Source organism: Lonchura striata, chromosome 4, assembly GCF_046129695.1.
Source record: "Lonchura striata isolate bLonStr1 chromosome 4, bLonStr1.mat, whole genome shotgun sequence".
NCBI classification, from domain to species: Eukaryota; Metazoa; Chordata; class Aves; order Passeriformes; family Estrildidae; genus Lonchura; species Lonchura striata.
The window spans coordinates 65,655,920-65,675,889 of record NC_134606.1 but is presented as its reverse complement, the minus strand read 5'-3'; the positions used below and the strand labels follow the sequence as shown (position 1 = coordinate 65,675,889).

Sequence of the window (19,970 nt, the reverse complement as noted above, 5' to 3'; positions counted from 1 at the left end):
TTAATCCTCCCAGGGCTTTTCATCCAGATCCTTCATGAACTTCCTCCCACCATGTGAGAATTTCCCTCCCTGTCCCCTTTCACTTTCTCAACTTGGTATCATCCTACCCTCCCCACAAAGATAGCAAGCTAATGACAAAGCCACAGGTACCTGGTGGAGCAACTCAGTCATCAGGAAAACATTCCTAACAGGAAAAAAATCTGCCCAAACCCTCATTAAGCAACAGAATCTCAGAGGACATTTTTAGGAGAGCACTAGTCTAAATGTAGGAACATTGGCATTAGACAAGGAAAAAACAAATCCAGGACTTTGGATCAGGCTATCTGCCTTCTCAAGTGGCTTCTCTCATCATTTTCTACTCTGCTTAAATTCACTGTTTCCTCTGATTTGAAGATACCTTGCAGGTTCTTGATCTAGACCAAAGGGATCTACCTTAATGCACCATGAGCCCAAATACACTAAGAGTTGTATTGTTGACTTCTGCCAAACTGCAAATCACATAGTTGGAAGAGCAACTTGTTTTTGTTTTGATCCCACAGCACTTACCATATGTATATTTAGCAGCAAATAAACCCAACAGATTTTAAAGGACTAAAAGGCAATTTTCTTCCAAGAACAATCAGAAGCAAAGCACACTAGGGAGATTTTCAAAGGCACAAAACCCTCATAGGTGGCTGAGTCCCTGAGAGAAAAAATTTGATGGTTCATATTTTCAAGTGGTTTAATTACAAAGATGGTATTTATACTGTAACAATACAATGTATTTAAATCTGTGGCAGTTTTTCCTTTACATATTTTACTTTTCAGACAATAGAAGCAGAGCCTGATTGATGTTAAAAAGTCTAGAAGTTGAATATCTAAGAATTAATAAGTAAGAAACATGACAGAGGAGCCAGGAAAATAATAACTCCTCACAGTTTAATTATTCACTTGAAGCTAAGTGAGCAGTTAATCACCTCTCAAGAGCAGCATGTTTTTTAAAACTTTTAAATTTTAAAACCCCCACATGTGTTTACTTACTCTGGGATTAGACCACATGTTCTGTGGAGAAAGCTTGAATGGGGTCTGCATTATTCAAACTGAAAGAGCCAGTGTTTTCCTTTACAATTCTTCCCAGTTTTCACCCTGGATTACTTTTATTACTTGATTGTAAGATAAATAATTAATGCACACAACATCTTTACATGTCTATCTCTTTTTCTGCCCTTTCAATATGACATTAGTAAACATTTCAAGGCATTGCTTCTGACCATAAATGTTTCCACCAGAGGTGGAGGAAGTATTTACAAGCTGAATGATACATCCTGCAGACTTCAGTGCAGGATGTATCACTGCAGAAATCCTTCAGTGCAGGACTTCTTAAATGATGTTGAACCTTCAGGTGAGCTGCTAGATGCTAGAGTACATCAGAGCATTTCATACACTTCCAACAACAAAAGCATCATCTTTAGTGGTAACAGCTCCCTGAGTCAGAATAATGTGGTTTCAGACCAGTGGATTATTTATCATTCCTCTATAATTAATTGGATTCTTAAAAACAATGAAAATTATGCTTAAAGATAAGTTTATATTTTTAAGACAGAGCTCCTGATGTTTAGCCATGTTGAACAGCCACTTGGAGCACTCTTGAGAGACAAGCTGTTTCCCATCTAAACTAGCTGTGCTGAAGAGTGACAGCATGCTGAAGAGGCAGGCAGAGCTGCCAACACCAAATGTCAGAGTATCCAATGAGCAGTGTTTAATAATGCTGAAATATTATTTCAAGAATTGTTGTTTCTTCCAGGGTTGCACAGCAGAAAAAAAAAAAATCTCAAGTTCAGGAGTTCAAGACAGGCAGATAGAATACAACCAGGTTTGCAGCTCACCTACCTAATATCTGATGGAGGTACAGCAGCACACACTCTCCAAACCAGCAAACTCAAGTCTTACTTTACAAATTGTATATAATTATTCAAATTCTTGCATCTTAGTCTTTGCAAAGTGTGGGCTTTTGTTGTCTTCTTTGGAACTGAAGTGCGGGCTAGAAGGAACAAGGAATGATCCTAAAAACACCCATACCTATGCTCTGGTGCTGTTTTTCCAGCACTGTGATAATGCCTAGAAACAGAATCATTCCACCTTCCTTGCTTGATACCAGTGCAGCAGTTCAAAGTCCTAAAGCTCCAGCTTCAGCAGAGTGGGGAGAAGAATTTGGATATTGCCATTCTTATGCCTGCCCTGCCATTTTTTCGGGAGCTGTAGGCAACATAAGGAAATTAATGCATCCTTCAGCATTACCTGCTGGCTCCTGTAAACAGGAGTCCTGACCCCAGCACACACAGGGTGAAACTCTGGGAGGCTGCAGAAGTTACACAGCCACTGATCAGCTGCAGGTGACTCTGGCTGCAAGGTCTGCAGAATGCCTCACTGTGGCTCCCGCACCCAGCACAAGCTTGCCAGGCTCTGCTGGTTTGTTTTGTTGGGTTTTTTTTTTTTGGCTGACTGCTCAATAACACAAGCCAGCACAGTTACTGTGATTTGTTGAAGTTAAGCAAACCTCAACTACCTCGCAAGTGCCAGGAGCTTAGCCTGCATTTTGCATCCCTGCCTTTCAGATCCTGTTTACAATGCCAAAGCTTATACAATCACACAGCTTCTACAGAAGATGCCTGACTCCCCGTTAACAACCTTTATGGCCCTTTTGCAAGTTTTTTGTAATTTGCTGTTATTCTTAAAGTCCTGAGGTCAAATGAGGAGCTCAACTTTCAGTGAAGATCTCACCTTTCATTTAAAAATAAATGAAGTTTAAGAGACAAAAAGGAAACTAAGTGTTTTAAAAATTAAATCTCTATTTTCTAGACAGATTTTATGTCGGAATACCTGACTTGTGATTTTAGATACTTGAAATTGGCAACCCTGTCTAACCACACACACTATGATACTTCCACTGTGCTTTACAGCACTTCTTGCCACGGGCAGAAAGCCTTTTGCTTAATGAAGCAAAAGGCACATCTCCAGCTGCTTTCCAGCCAGTGTCAGTGCCTACAGCAGGCAACTGTAGACCTCCCTGCCACATTCCTCCCATTTCAGGGAAACATAATACACCACAGCATGCTGCCTGTCCAGACAGACTTTTTCCACTCACTTGTATTTCCTGACACACATTCATCCGAGATATGAAATTAACCAAAATCCTTCTCCAGCCAATATTATTTTAAATCAATTACACTAGCATGGGAAGAATATCACCATGTAGATTTGGAAGTGACCTACACAAAAGTGGTACAACTCTTGCTTCCTGAAAAGTGCATCAAGTGATGCTTACATCTGAATATTAGTGCAATCAAACAAAGATGAAAATTTCTCTGGTGTGTTGAAAACAGTAATATTGCACACTAGTAATAGTTACCTACTGCTGCTGCTATTCATAACCATTGGTGTAAGTCTGTAGCTATTGTACACTAATAAATATTCCAAAAGGAAGAGGTCAGACAATGGGTTTCTAAGAACTTGACACTGCTTGCAAGAGGCTTGGGAGGGAGCTAAGCATTGAACAGTGAGTGAAAAGTGCATTTACAAACCCATTCTTCTGCCAAGCATATAGGCATGGGCACCAGCTGAGATATACTTATAATGACCCACTTAAGGGTGAGAAGCAAGCTGATGAAACTCTCTTGGACTTTGCACTCATGGGGGCCTCCCTCCTGCTCACCACTCTGCTCCTCCCGAGGAGGCTACATACCATACTGTCCTTTGATGTCCCTAGGACACAGATAGTGCTGTGGGGCTCTCCTAAAATTGTTCCAGGTTGCCTCAGAAGCTGAGTTTTTCCCCAGGCTCACTGAGCTGTAAAAGCTGTAACAGCCCATAACTGGGCTCAAATGTCAATAAGCAATTTGCATCCAGGAAATCAGCAGAAAAATGAGACCACACTAAAATGTAAACAACAAAAGCGTCTTGGCATTAAATATATATAAGGTTTGTCTAAGATGGCACTTTTTTTCCTTCGCCAGACCTTTGGGTAGCTCTCTGCTATTACACCGATTTGAGAGCAAGCAGAGAAGTGCTACTCATTTCATATCCTCACTGTAGTGAAATATACCTTTTTTCAGAACTCTTCAGTTTGTGAAGCCAGATTTAAACAAAAACATGAAATCCCTGGTGTTAGTTATGCTCCCAGATCTAGACAAGTATCTAAAATGCATGCATTACCATGAACCTGATTCCAGTCTAGGGCTCACTTATTCTGAGAAAACATTCAGATGTGTCTAGAAGGATTTTACTTCAAAAGAAACCAGAAATGTGACCATCTCCTAGAGCTTTGAGGACCTGATCAGAAATATATCCAGAGTGACTAGAGGCATTGATATGGGATCTTTATCAAAACACATTCTGCTCAGTTTGAAGCCACAGAAGAATGCCAATGCAAGCAGTGCTACTCAGGTTTTGCTTCCAGTATAAGAACAACCAGGATACAATTTGTCACATTTGATTTATGAGAGAGACATATCTAGAGTCCTCTATTTTTCTTGGCCTAAGAATGCACTTTCCTATTACAGAGTTTTTTGTTACCTCCTACTGTGGCCTTGCCATTGTATCACTTGGCTGTTTTAGTCTAAGAGGAAGAGCATCTTATGAAATTATTACCTCAAATGGCAACTCATTTCACAACAATACCAATTAAATTTATCACTAAGACCCCTTCTTTTAAAATTAGTATTGATTGTTAAAATTATTCTCAAGTAAATAATCTCACAGCTCTCCTTGGATCATTTTACAAGTCTCATATTCCTTCCATATCATCTTGAGATGATATGACACTTTAGAATGGGCCATAACTGCACTAACATAATATAAAATAAAATATATGTAAAAATATGCCTATAAAATCTCTAATGCAAAAGAAACAGTGGGGATATGTTTGAGGAGAAAGGGTTATAAAACCCCTTGCTACTAATGCAGTCCTTCTGCACACAGAGGCTAATAAAACGGATGAAGAAGTTTGGCTGGCTACAATTGAGAACAGAGCACTGGGGAAATATTTTATTGCTGTTCCCTAGAATCAGAGGGAGATTTATCTGAGCAGCAAGGGGAACAACTACTTGTGTGGTAACTGCTTTTGCAAGGAAAGATTAGGTTAGGTTTTTGTAAATAACAAGCCAGAGCTCTGTGAATGTACTAATGGCAACACAGCTTCTTCCAGGAGGTAAAGCAGATGATGTCTGAAACATTTTGCAAAGAATACCCAGACACCAGCACATAGGGAAAGAACCACATGCCATGACCTGGCATGATTAATTCAAGAGGACACTTCACAAATATGTTTACCTGCACTAAACCCCTAAGTGATTGAGAGATGTGATAGATGGGTCTGGATATGACATAAAACACTGGAGGCTCTCCCAAAGTAAACTTGTTTTTTTTTTCCTTACTACTGAATAAAAGGGCAACAAAACTTAATCTTTTTCTAGCATATGTGGTTTGTGAGAATATACAGCATCTCTTAATGAAAAACAGCCAAACACATGGTTCCTTGTTTTTAAACATCCTGCAGTATGAAGGGTTGCCATCATCATTAACATCTGGGAATCATACCCCATTATCTCAAGCCAAGCATCAAAATTGAAAAATTATTAGTAATATAATTAATTTTCTGAAACCTAAATTTGGAGCGTGGTGTACTTTAGCAATAAACTTTAACACCAGTTATTTGAGAAGACAGTTTGGGCTTTGGCAAAACCAATAAACCCATTTTCAGAGAGAGTGCAGAAAGTATCAGCACCCAAATGCTTTCTCCAAAAGAAATAAAAAAAAATCTGTCCAAATAAGTGTAAATAACACAGTGAGCAGAGAGCAAACACATTTGCAAAAGACTGAGCAAAAAAAGGGGGCAGAACACATACCAGATGTTATTTTATGGCAGTAGCTGAGCCCAACTGGCTAGGAAAGTAAAACTTCTTTTTTTCCCATTGTATATATATATATTATATATATATATATCTTTAATGAGCATATACAAAATCCTTGGGATTTTACCCAGGAATCAGAACACTCAGCCTTTGAAATTTAAAGCACATTTTAACATTATTTTAGTAGTCAACACTTTGGAAATGAGTCTCCTCTCTGTGAGAGACTAGTTGACATTTTGGGAACTTTTGATCAGCTGCCAACCCTCTCTGTGATACAGCAAACATACCTCTGCCAGTATGACACAGGCAGAATTTTGCTTTCAGTTTCCTCTTTGTTCTTACTCTTAATGGATCATGCTAATCATATTCCTGGGACCAGCAGGGAAACTCCTTCTGTGGCTTACATACTGCAACATAATTTTCTTTTTACATGACTAATCTTTCCTTTTTCCCACTGGAAACTTAGTCAAAATTTGGTCACAAAGATTACCAAAAGAGTCAGTGGAGTCATCATACTGTCTCTTGCACTTTATACTCTTGGATCAGCTCATCCCCACATTCAAGGTCCTTCACAGTTTATTTGCACATCTGATCTTCACAGAATCATAGAGGCCTGGGTTGGAAGAAACCTTAAAGATCATCTAGTTCCAACCCCATGCCATAGACAGGGATGCTATCTATTAGATTTTATTCACTACAAAGTGTTTTATTCCATCACTGACCTCATACCTCGGTCCCACACTCTCATCTTGTTTCACTAGCAGACAAGAATCACTCTACTTCCTTCACAACAGAGTATCCAGCCTCTTAAACCTTTGCAAAGCTGCTTTCCTTTCTCCTTACAGGCCTTCCTACTGTCTAGAAGGAGAGAAGGATGCTGCTGCATACCCTCCTTTACTGTTCACCACTGGCCATCCTCAGTGCCCAAACACTGCACCAGATGCACCTCTGGTCAGGACATCACATTCTTCTGATCCCATGGGAAGTTCCATAAGTAAATGTGAAGGTATTTCACTCAAAGTACCACTGGTACAAATTATTATTATTATTTAGAACATTTAGAAAATTATTCATGTCCTTGATTGAAAATCAGAAAATTACATCTCCCATAAGATGGGAAAATATTAAAAAAACACTGAAGTGCAGGGCTACAAGTACATGATGGTTTTGATTTTTAAGTACTTTAGCTGCCTTTGGTAATATATTACTGCACTCAACACCTGCAAGCTGTCCCTGCAGTAACCATATATCTAAAACATCAGGTGTGGTATGGGGACTATTTACTTGGTTTTCTTAGCTGCTGAATAAGCAGCACTCCTTGGTGTTACTGCAAAACAATGAGCATGAAGTGATAAAGTTACAGAAAAAACATGCTTTGTCATGTTAATGGTGTGTAAGGGTGAAATGTAGAGAGACAAACAACCTCTGAGCAGTGAGTGAACACCTTTTCTCACATTGCCAGCCATTCAAAACTCTGAAGGGGCAGCAGGTGTGAGACAAAAGCAGACCTAAATGCTGTATGTACTAGTGTGTGTTGTACAACACAGTCTATTGGCAGGCTGGCAGAATAAAGAGACTTTTACATCCAAGCAGTATAATCCCACAGTTTAATCCTGTGCAATTTAGCTATCCTGGGGACTGCTACTTGACTGAACTTCCTTATCTATATTTAAAAAACCCGTGTCAGCAGTGTGCTCTGCTTCTAGCAAGCCTGAAAGAAGGAACTAACAGCCTCGCTTAAATAGTGGATTGAATGAATGAGAGTGTTGTGGTAAGAAAAATTTCAATTCTTGTGTTCCTAAGGAACATCAGGAAGAGCAACCTTTGAAGGGGTGATTTAGAGATGAACCAGCCAACACCACACAAGTCCCTGGGAGCAATCATGTGGCAGTGGCATCCCCCCAGCTAGGTACAACATTAAACCAGAAGACTCAGTGTAACATAATGGTTTCCAAAACCTTTTTCTCTGGTCTGATCATGCTGCATAGCTGTGACCTCTCCTCGGGGAACTCCATGGCAGGAAGCAGCTGCAAAAAGCCAGCTGAGATTGCTTCTCCTCAGAACTGCAGGGAAATGCAAGGAAGCATTTGGTGCTTGGAAGAGCAACATACCATGGGCACAGAATAAGACTAGGACATGGAAGTGGACATGTTAGATAGGATGTTAGAAATTTCTCACTCCTTCAGGTCATGTGCAAGGTGGCTTCTAGTCAGTGAAAATCTACACAGGAGAAATTAATGCTGAGAACTTGATGTAAAACATAAGACTGCTGTGACAAACAAAACCCCCCATATTTCTGCCTAATCAATATGAACTGCTTCTACAATTACAAGTATGCACACAGCTATAACAGAGAACAGAACCTTGCCTCAAAGAAATCTCCTGTTTATTTTTGAATGAGGGAGTTGGAAAAGTTCACATAAGTCTGCCTGAGTTTGTCTGTCATGGCAGCATGTGCATGATTTTCCAATCTGTCTCTTTAAATACTTTCTACTGCACAAGCTCTCACAAAGCCTGGGTCACCAGCAAAGCACAGTACTGAGGAATCAGATACTGAACTCTCAAGAGCAGTTACACCAAACATCCTTGAGCAAAGACATCACAAAAATGCCTGTGAATTTATTAGAGAATTTAATGAGCAAGTGCACAAGAAGGGGGCTGAAGAGCTCAACAGTGGTGGAATTACTTGAATGAAGATTGTGCTTGTCTTTTCTCCCTCTCTCAGACATGATCATGCCTTCCTATCCAATGCTGCTAACACTGGGCTTCACCTGAGATGCCAAGAGCATTTCCAGGATAAAGGGACAAGTTGTTAGCCCCCTTAGAACTTTGTGGGCTTTAGTTTTGTGCACGTTGGTAGGAACTCCCTCCTCATCATGCATGTTGGGGACAGTGAACCTTGTCTGAAATCCAATTCCATTAGAAATGCCCATAATAATAATTTCACCCAGGGATGTCTTTCTCATTAGGTATTAAAAAATATATATACACAGTCATGAAGTCACAAGAGAAAAACCCCACAGAGGTGGTAGAGGAACCTGCATATCAGATAAGTAATTTTTACTGCTGTCACTAGCAAAATACAGGTACCAGCTTTGAAGTTTAACTTCTACTTTAAGGGAAAAACAGTCTTCCTTTTTGTTCAGTATAAGGAAACAACCTGCCTGAGAATGGGTTTGACTCTGTTTCAGCAGCAGCTCCAGTGCCTGAAGCAGGGCACAGCTGTTGGACCACTGTGCCTGACAAGCCAGAGATTAGGACAGCATTCCATGGTCATCCATCCACACACCCTTCCCCATCCTCTACACTACCCAAGGGCTGCCCACAAACAACAGACACGTGCAGAGACCCTAACATTGTATGTCACACCTTTTTACCCTCTGACACCTCACAGTGAAAGCAGTGTCCTTCCCACCAGTTCACACATGTGCACTTGCAGAAATTGACCATTTCTAGTCTCCTGCCACATGCTCACAAGACTGTCAGGTACATGTCCCCAAAAACCTGGGTGACATTGGACCAAAGTACACTCCTTAGGCTAAAGATCAATTCTTGCAAGTCCTTAAAAACAGAGTATACTTGACAGAAACAGCACAACTCAGAGAAAATATGATATTTAACTTTACAATACTGTTTAACCTGATTTGATTTGGACATCTTAGTTACATATTTTGTCACAGGACATAGTTTATCTACTTACTGTAGCTCAAGAGATAAAGATTGAGTTAAGTACAATTCAGCTGTAGACAAATTTGTAACAACAGAAAAAAAACCCCAAAATCATTAAGCCCCACCAGTTTCTCAATGACTCTGTAAAAAATCCCAGTTTAAAAGCACAGAATATACTTTTCAGTCTCCCAAACTCCATCAGGTTGTAGACATAGTCTTTCTTGATGGGGTGCACCAGCAATAGTACAATATTCTGCAGACAGGGCTGATGCATATATTGAAACAATGTAAGAACCTGAACCACTCACTACAGATATACCCTATAGCTTCACTATTACTTCCCTTCCAGGATGGGCACAGATAGGCAAACAGATTATAGAATGACCAATTACATAAGAACGTCCATTTTTCCATACAGAAGAAACAATTTCTGCTGTTTATATGTCTGTTAGCAATGAAGGAAAATAATGTGACATGCTGAAGTGTCATCTCTTAATTTTATAAGAATTGCAGAAGTTTTTAAAAATAAACTCTAGGTGCTTTCAAAGCATTCTACCAGTTTAAATCTCCTCCCTATTGGAGCATCCCATGAACTTTCCCACCTCGGTCAGTTCCCAAGTCCTCAGCCCTGGCAACAGCAGTAACCACTTACCATAGCATCAGTCCTCCTGGTGGGGAGAACAGGCTCCCAAATGGATTTCTGTGCTGCAACTTCCCCTGGTTTCTTCTTTCCCTGCCCCCTCACTGGATTGGTATCCCTGGTGGCCACCCCCCTTTCCCTGGAGACCAAAGCCCTCTGCCCCACCCTTAGCTCCGACCCCACCCCTGCCCCTTCTTAAGCTGTCCACTCCACGTGGTTGTCCTCTTTTCCCTCGCTGTGTTCCCTCCAGCCACGTGTGACATCCTTCTCTGGAATAAACCCTGCAAAAAGAGCCTTTCTTGCCTCTATCGCTGAGCCAGCTGTGGTGAGCGTTGAGTGAGGGTCTGACTGTGTTGCCTGAAGGTTAACTCAACTTGCTTTTCTACAGGAGAAACTCTCTTAACTCTCCTTTCTATAGGAGAGGCTTTTTTGGAACAGATTATAGGCAGCAGCTCCCACTACTCCAACTCCCATTTTTTTACCCTATGGGCTTCTTACAGAATCCATATGCTTCCTCTTTTGAAGCCCCTAAATAAAAGTTCTGCAATTAAGCCTTCTTTAACATCCACCTTCACAGATCCTTACAGAAGGAAGTTTTAATCCTAATTAAAACCAGTGTACACTTAATTTCTAGGGCCCCCTGTTCAGATACACTCTTGGTAGGTTCTTGTTTCTGGTCCTCCCTCATACCCAAAAAGGACAGCTCTGACCTTTATTGACCACTGACAACACTTACAGTGAGGTACTACTGACTTCTGGAGCTTTCAAAAAATGTCTCATTTAAACTAATTAACCTCAAATACTTCACTATTCTAAGATTTTTCTTCTCTGGAGCCTTACATGTTGATGTTTTAAAACAACAGCAGGAAAAAGGGCAGACAAGTAGAAATCAGTTTAGTGTAACAGTACCTCTAACACAGGGAGTATTACTCTGGGAGTGAAGTGGAAGCTGTCAGAAACCTGCTGTGGAAGGGATGTCCTGGGTAGCTGAATCTGCTCTCTACAATTGTAATGGCTGCACGACACAATCCCTTTCAGATTTGTTAGCAATTAGCATCATTCACTGCAGCAGCTTCCCAGCCACTTCATTCATCTTTGTGCCAGTGCAGAACTGCAGATGGGTGGCAGGTAAAAGCCATAATACCCAACTTTCAAAAGAGCCCTTCATGCAACGCCAAACCACAGAGCTTTAATTTTTTTTCACCATCCTACAGTGACAGATGAGTTCAGCTGCTAACTCTCCTTTCCTTAAACCTATCACAAGCCTATCAAGCCATACAAAACTTTTTATATTCCAGTGTAATTATGAAGCTTTTGAACAGCTGTATCCCAGATCTGATCTTCCCTGCAGCCTGCTCAATAGTTTCACTTTCAGTAAAGTATCTACAGCTGTGGCCAGTTCTTTGACTGAGAAGCAAATCTGATCAAGACCCCTAACATCAAAATGTGAATGTTTACACCTAAAAGTTTGTAACTTCTCACTATTTGGATAGTCTGAGTACTGGGAAGGTCTTTGTATGCCACTAGGTCTGTGGGTCAGCCTTTTGCAGAGGGTGCAAATTACTCAGACTGCTGCTGGCATTTATGGATTGGCAGGTAGGAGATGACATTGTCAGTTCATAGGATGTATAAACCTCTATAAATGGGACAGAGTACTCGCAGGAAAAGTAAAGTAGATTTCTGCAGCCTGCAACAGCCCATAGTTTCCATCAGGAACACCTCTACAAGGACTTCCTGAAAAGTTAAGAAAAACTGCCCAATTTAATTGGTCCATGTATAGTTGTTTTTATGAGAAACCTGTCTCTTTTCATTAGTTTAGAAGTAATAACACACCCCCCCCCCCCCCCCCCGCAAGAGATTATAGCAAAATTAAGAGGTTATGGCAAAACCTTTTATTTTGGAAAAGTAAACCCTTTTAATGTCCTTTGCATCCTCTTTAGGTTGCTTTCATGGCTTACATAGAGGATTAAGCAATATTTTTTACCTAATCAAAAGCATTTCACAGGAAAGAAAAATGAGTGCATAAAAACCCCATCATGAGCACATGATATGAGGATTAAAATATGACTAGGAGGTGTACAGAACCACTGTTTGTTTGGAACAGAGATGTCCAAAATGTTACTTGTGTCTTGTGGTAGGGCTAGTGTACCAAGTACATGAATGCACATTCAATGCACTCAGAGAACACATGATACAGAACAACAATTAAGAAAAGCTTTCATAAAAGAAGAGGTCAGCTGTTTATCTTGTATGTTCACTTTGTAAAATTTAAATCATTTTATGCCAATCTCCTTTTAACTGTAACATTCCTCTGACAATCATGCTCAACATTTTTTTTCCCATTAAAAATAAATCCGAAGTGCCAGGCATGGCCTGCTACACTCAAATATTGTTTGAAAAAAAGTATGAAAATAGATTTATGTAAAGAAGAAAAAAAATAAAATCAGCCTTTACAATAACTGAAACCAAACTGACAATTTCTATTTAAAGAGTTCAAATTAATTTAATGTGAGTCTCCTCCTGATCCTGTGTCTCCTTCCTGCCTGCCTTCCTTTTTGTCCAAAATGAGTCTGTATTAAAAAGAACATAGCAGAGTTTTTGAGTTTTGTCTCTCCAGCCTAATGCAAGAGTGCACACATGTTCCCTCCTCACTTACCTACTCCTTTTGCTTCCTTGCTCATGGTTCACACAAGTAACATGACAAAAAAGTGAGTTCCATTTACTGGGTTGCAAAATGCTGAGTGTGACAAAACCCAGAGAGGGGCAACCAAGAGCAAAACTAACACTGAAGTGGAAACTCAGTCTCACCTAGAGGCCACTAAAGCTGGCTAAAGGGCATCTGAGGATAATCTCATTTGCAAAGTGCCCTTGGAGCCTTGGGTCTGGCTGATAGGACAGGGATCCTGCAGGGACATCAACAGAAGCTGATTTTAGGCTGTATAAATTTAGGGCCATTTAGCATTTCCTTTCAAATAAGCCTCCAGTCACAGTGTAGTTTCAAGTGAACAGTTTCTGGCATCAGAAAATCCCCTCCAAAGCCCAGCTTTTATCAGGGATGCTTGGTGGAATGCTCATGGGAACATGACAAAGGCCAAACACAAGACATCCATTTTCTGAGTTTCTTCTTAGAGCAGTGGATGGGAAAGGTCAATTTAAGTTTCAACAAATTGCAGCTGGAATTTTACTAGAAATTATGTTCATTAGGTCACTTGGCCAGCACCACTAGCATCAAGACATCCCTAACACTCTACATGTGAAACTCAAAATGAAACAGAATAACTTAAAACCACTATTTCTCTGCATGAAAAACCTTTGTCTCTGTTTCAACTTTTTAAGTTATTATATAGTCCTGTTCCTCCTTTTGTGTTCTGAGCATTAACACTCCTTGGAGAGGCAGAAGAAAGAGTTTTTACGCTATATAACAACACCTCCCTAGAAAAATAAAAGCAACAATACCACTCTAACCACTTGGAAACCAACCATGCAACTTCAAAAAATGTAAATGCACTTGCACTTTTCATTATTATTTCCCTTGGGTACACCACTGTAAAGTTAAAGTCAAAACTCTGTGACATTGAGTTTGGTTTTAACCCCTTTTGCCATTCCTTTTTTATTCAAGTTTCTTCACTTTACACTCCTCTCACTGAAAAGTTGTCATGTCCAGGAGGTTCCCAGGCACTTCTAGAACAAGTTAGACCCCAGGAGCATTTAGAAAACAAAAGATTAAAATATTTGTATATTTTAAATCTAGTCTGGAAAAAGGGCTTTTAGAAGCTGAGTACCACTTTATAGTAAATTTTAAGTTTTTACAAGGGAAGTGGTCTTGTATCTTTCAGTCACAATCAAGCAAAAACTGAAGGATTAATTCAGGAATAAAAAAGAGACAGAAGAAATTACTTGAAACACATGTAATTGTTTCTGCCCTGTGGAATGTACATTTATAGTGGTTTAATTTTTGAAGGTAAACAACTAAAATCACAAGCTTTCTCCCAAAGCTTTCCTCCAAAACTGTTTCCTTGGAAGAGCAATCTTAGGCTTCAGGTTTCTCCACAGATGGAAGGATGCTCCATCTCCCAGAACAGGTTGGTAGAGGGTCATTTTTCTAAAATTTCCTTCTTTAAGGCTATTTTGGTCTTACAGATTGACAGGTACTCATGCACAGAAAGATAATTTGCTGGTGCCTTTTCAAAATGCAATTACAGGGAAGTAATGAAGTTTAGCAACACCTTAGTTGAATTCAATATCCTGAGCACTCAGGGGCAAAATCTGAAGTCAGGTTTCTCAAGTATACGTGACACACCACATTTGGTGGCTGTCTCCTAAAGAAACCTTAGCAGCTGAAAACACTTTTATAATAACACTGTGTTATTTAATTACCTGTGCAAGGAACTGGAAGATTTTAAACCCCCTTTGTGTGACTTTTTCCCCCCACTGAGATGCTACAATTTAGTAAATTTAATAAAGCTATTTCAACTAAGTGCTTTTCATATTCCTACTTTGCCAGTGGCACCCTTATTCTATACATTTTCTGTGTTCTTTTCCTATAGGAGCATTTTTTTCATTGTCTTATAGCACTATGCTACCTAGAGAGCAGAAAATAGAGCAAAAATTCACAGAGATCTCCAGGTAAGTTGTTTTGCACACTGTATATATTAATTAATGGCTTAATTATTGCCACCCAACAGAGCCCATGTTTTTGCCTACTCCCTGAGTGCCTCAGATATGTTAACATGAGTTACAATGAAAAGAACAGTCAAATGTATTAGCATTTGCAAAAGACAGTCACAAAAAAAAGCTAATTTAGGTGGATATTCATTAATGCAACCCTGATGCTGTGTGCACCCTGCTGAGTACAGCTTGAGTATATTCCCCAGGATATCAGCCTTGCCACTGTGGCATCTAGCTGGGCAAGAATATATCCACATGGGTCCTACTTTCAGCATCCCTAAATGGGAGGGCTTATGCACCCCTCCCATTCCCAGGCTCTCAGGCAGGATTAAATCCTCTAACATGCGTGCCAGAAGTTGGATATTTCCTCCTGGATATTGGGTTTGACTTGTTACCTCCTTCTCTTACAATCATTCCTATTTTCTAAAAACACTCATAAGCCAGTTTCTCCATCTGGCCTATCAGTCTCAAACATCAGTTTCAGGCACTATCTTCACTTAGATTTGCCCACATCCAGAGCAACAGAAGGTCCAGGAATTAAGAATTTAGTGAGAACTCTCACTTCTAGGTGAAGTGGCCAGGTTACTGTTGCAACCCTGGAGGATCCCTGAAGCACCCTAATTTCTGCAGGGCTTGGAGGAAAGTAGGAAAGGATGAACAAATGAGTAGAATTTCACTATTATTTTATGAGCAAATACCACTGATGATTTTTTTTGTTTGTTTGGTTTTGTTTTGTTGAGGCTGAAATCGTAGGGCGTTAAGAGACTATGTGAAAGTTTGAGCTGCTGCCCCTACAGGAGACTGGAGAAAATTTAGAGCAGAGCAGTTCCGGATGCCTTTTGCAGGCCAAACATCTCCTGTAAGATTGTTTTTCTACCTTACAAAAAACTATCACATAGTTACAGTCCCCCCTCCCTTTCACTTGATCTCTTCTAAATGCAACTCTCTCATGTTTTTTGAGAAACCAGAATTGCTTGTTACAACAGAAGAACTACAAGTGTAAGCATGAACATGATCCTTTAAAATCTTATGAGAAACCAGTCAGCTTCCTTGAGCAAATGATTCTCTTGCACGTTCACAGGCTCACAGCCTGGATGAATAAGGTGAAAAACATTATGTGAAATGTTTTTCCACATAATGACTGGAAACATTTTATCAGCAGAGTTCTTGCCTGACTTCTTTCATTTGAATTACCTTCACTATGGAGCACTAAGGCAAATGGACACTCATGAAGCAATGCAGCCAGAACAAAATACATGCAGTCAGAATCAGGAGTGACTGCTGCAGAAATGCCACTACTTTCTGACTGCCTCCTGTACCTCAGCCTCTTGTTTTTACCCTTCAAGAGGCACAGCTGCCTTTTTATTGTCTTTTTTTTTTCCCCACTAAATTTATGAGACGAGTTTGCTTGCTGTGAGCTGCTCTTACCTGTGAGGTTTCTGGAAGTGGGTCCATATCTGTGTATGTACTGACTGATCCAGCACAGCCTGACCCTGGCAGGGGTCTCTGAGGTGTGCACAGTATAGGTGAGCATTACCTATCCAGAGGCACCCTGGAATCCTCCCTTCCTCTGTCTGCCTTACTGTAGAACTACTGCTCTGCCATACTTCTTATTTTCAGGTGGTGATCCAAGCTGGATCCTTGTGTCTCCCATTTGGTTTTGTTTCTGAATTGATAAGAAAAAGATTCAGAATCAGAGAAGCATGTTATATCTTAAACAACACTTCCTGATGATTTCAGTGGAGGCTTTTGTGTAAAACTGATGAGAATAAAAACTCCACAGACATTACAAGTGTAAATAATCAAGTCGATTGTATGCAAGATACTGAACATCTCTTGCAAGGTAAGGCTTTTATTGTCAAGTATAAAAGAGATTAGCTAGTATGAAGTCATCTGGTCTCTCTGCATTTCAGATTTGTATTTTACGCTACATTGTCAATTTTGCTTTAGAAGCTTTCTTGTTCAGTGTTTTATCCAGATATCTGCTAAAGACATTGGAATATAGAGAAAGATAAGCTGTGTTATCAGTGGTACTGGTCATCAGGTCCCCTTTCTCCATGCACACATGCAATGCACATGCAGAGCAATTGGGAATGACACATCTGAGGACACACTTCTGCACCAACACAGTGAGGTGCCTGGACCCTGAGTGCACACCAGGAGCCCACTAAAGTCACTCTATCTCTCTCCTCCTCATCTGGGCAGAGTAGAGAAAATACAACAAAAGCTAAGGACAGGGAGAGATTACCACCAATTACCATCAGATGCAAAATGGACTCGTCTTGGGCGAAAAAGAATTTAATTTATTGACAATCAAATCAGAGTAGGGCAAGGAGAAATAAATCTTAAAACTCCTTCCCTCAGCTTCTCCCTTCTTTCTGGGTTTAACTTAATTCTCTCGCTGTTTTCCCCCTAGCAGCATAGGGAAGTGGGGGTTGTGGTCAGTTCACATTTCCTCTGCTGCTCCTTCCTTGTCAGGGGGAGGATTCCTCACACTCTTCCCCTGCTCCAACATCATGGGGACACTCCCACTGGAGACAGGCCTCCAGACTTCTCTAATGTAAGTCCTTTCCACAGGCACAGTTCTTCACTAGCTGCTCCAGCATGGGTCCCTTCCAAGGGGTGTAATCCTGAAAATATAGGCTGCTCCAGCATCCTGGAGCTAGCTGGCACTGGCTCCACTGGACAGCAAGGAAGTCTCTGGCAGCTTCTGACAGAAGCCACCCATGTAGCCACCCTGCTACCAAAACCTTCTCAAGCAAACCAAATACCAACACTCTTTACAAGAGCACTTTTCCTTCCTTAGTTTCATTGTCAGAGACAATAAATCCCTTAAGTCTCTTGCATTACCTGAACATTAATAAAATGCTTGTGTACTCAGAAATGAGCATTCAAATGAGATTTGAAGCTTCATCCTTTCTTTACCTAGTTGTCTATTGTGATTTTTGAGCAAATTAGACAGCTGTGTAGGGCCCAGTTTTGATGGAGATAGTGTGCTTGCTTTTGGGAATAGTGTTGTGAAAGCTGGCTTCTATGTCCCTCTCTTCTCTTGTGCTCCACATTTCTTTCTTCCTATTCTACTGGCACAACAACTTCTGGATCAGAAAACTAATCCAAAAGAAACAAAACCACCAGGAAGAAATTGGCTGGCTTCTGGACCGGGCTTCCAAGGCAGCTGCACAACATAAAAGCAACATGGAAGCAGGAATGTAATTTGAGACAGACAGAGGCAAGCCAGGGACTGTCATAGACTTCAAATATACAGTCAGACTTAAAAAATGGAGCTTCCACTACTGAAAGTGAACACTTTCTTCCATATCTCTTCCTAGACTCAAATATTAAGCAACCTTCATGGCATCTGCAGCCTTTTTGGGACCCTAGGTCAGTCCAGACAGCTGTGAGTGCTTACCATGCCCTCTGACTGAGCTATATTACAGCTCAGCAGGGACAAGGGACCTTATTGATCTCTTGTCTTCATCCTTGCTCTGTACACAGTGTCAATGGACACAGAAGATGTGAAACAGAAAACCAACAAATAAATTAGAATTTAAATTTCCTCCTTGATTCACAGCAGTTTTGTACACCCCTTTTTGCAATTTTCCATGCCGAAACACTTTGCATTTCACTTCTCAACATATGGAAAGGAGGAGCAGTTTTATAACAGAAAAACTTCCCTGTCCATTCAGAGTCTGGCAGGAGTCTTGTAGGTGTATGTGATAATCCAGAGTACATTTTTAGTGCCAGCTATGCTTCACTTGATGTCTCTTTCAAACCACCAGTGCTATATTGGCATCAGTGTTAGTCCCAAAACAATCTAGGAACTTAGCTCATTGGAAGTTTTGGTCCATGACAATTATTTAGTGCAATATCCTCACAAGAGCCACCAGGACTTACATCACACAGCAGGCACATGGGACCCAATCTGCTCAGTCTTTAACTAGGTCCCATCAGAATTCTCTCTCTGGGACAGTATTAGGACTTGCTAATGCAAGTGTTAAAAACTTGCTGTATTAACTAGTATCTAGAGAGTTTTTCCACCTTTTCCTCCCTCTTTACATTCCACCTATAAAACCCCACTATTCATAGCAAGGAGGAGCAGTCAAGTGGTTACAAGACAACAGTGGATTATATTCTTATCATGCACTTTAATCCACTTCCAAAGGCTGACTATTCTTCACAAAGGCATTTTAGACATATATAGATCAAAATAATTACTTGAAAAGTTATATTAATAGATTTAATGAAGAGCAGTGAAGAGCTATCAGAGAGATTTTAAAGCCTCCTAACAGTCATGATGAGCTATACCTTGGGAGGGTTTTATGGAAAGAACAAAATGAGAGGCAGAAAGGAACTACTGATATTGTATAGACTGTCCACACTGTTTTACAGTGTGCCAAACTCTGTGGACTTTGCAGGTAATATGACACCTTGGGGAAAAGTTTGTGGTTTTTCACACTAACATCCTGCTTGTGTGTTCAGTAGAATTATTTATGGACCTTCCTCCAGCTACAGAGATAGTACTAGTGGGATTTCTGAGGCCCCATGCAGTGGGATGAGACAGCCCACTGAATGGAATATAAAAGCTTGTCTAAATTGAAAAACAGGAAGTATTTACAAAGAGATGGCAAAGACAGTGCACATTATTTACTGCAGAAATTAGTAAGTGCTTGAGGGAGATAAATGACCATGGATGCTATAAAAGAATAAAATCTAATAACTACTGTTCACCTGCCAGTGTTACCATGCCTTTAGAATATCTAGATGTTACTTTCCCAGAAAACTACCTTTTTTAAACATATAAATCCCAGCTGAGCCTGACCCAAAGAATATTGCAATGGTCTCCGAACATTTTAGATCCCCCCTCTGAAGCTGGTATAGCTCAAAGCTCCTTCAAGTCCAGATCTCAGCCAAGTCCAGCTCACACTCACACCATATGTAGAGCAGGAAATTCCACCTGCACTGAGATTTCTAAAAATGTTAGCATTTTGCATAACTCACTACTAAAAATTAGGTGCCACAGATTGCTATGATGCATTATTGTAGAAAAAGATCCTTAGGTTGTCATCTGTCATATGCTCTGGAGAGGCAATAAAGTCAGAGCAGTA

General features: G+C 40.4%; 1 protein-coding gene across 2 annotated transcripts in view; it reads right to left on the bottom strand.

Annotated features, from left to right (window-relative positions):
- The window catches only part of RNF150 (ring finger protein 150), a 119,517-nt gene that overhangs the window by 8,597 nt on the left and 90,950 nt on the right, over positions 1-19,970 (bottom strand). The gene's annotated exons all lie outside the window — the stretch shown is intronic.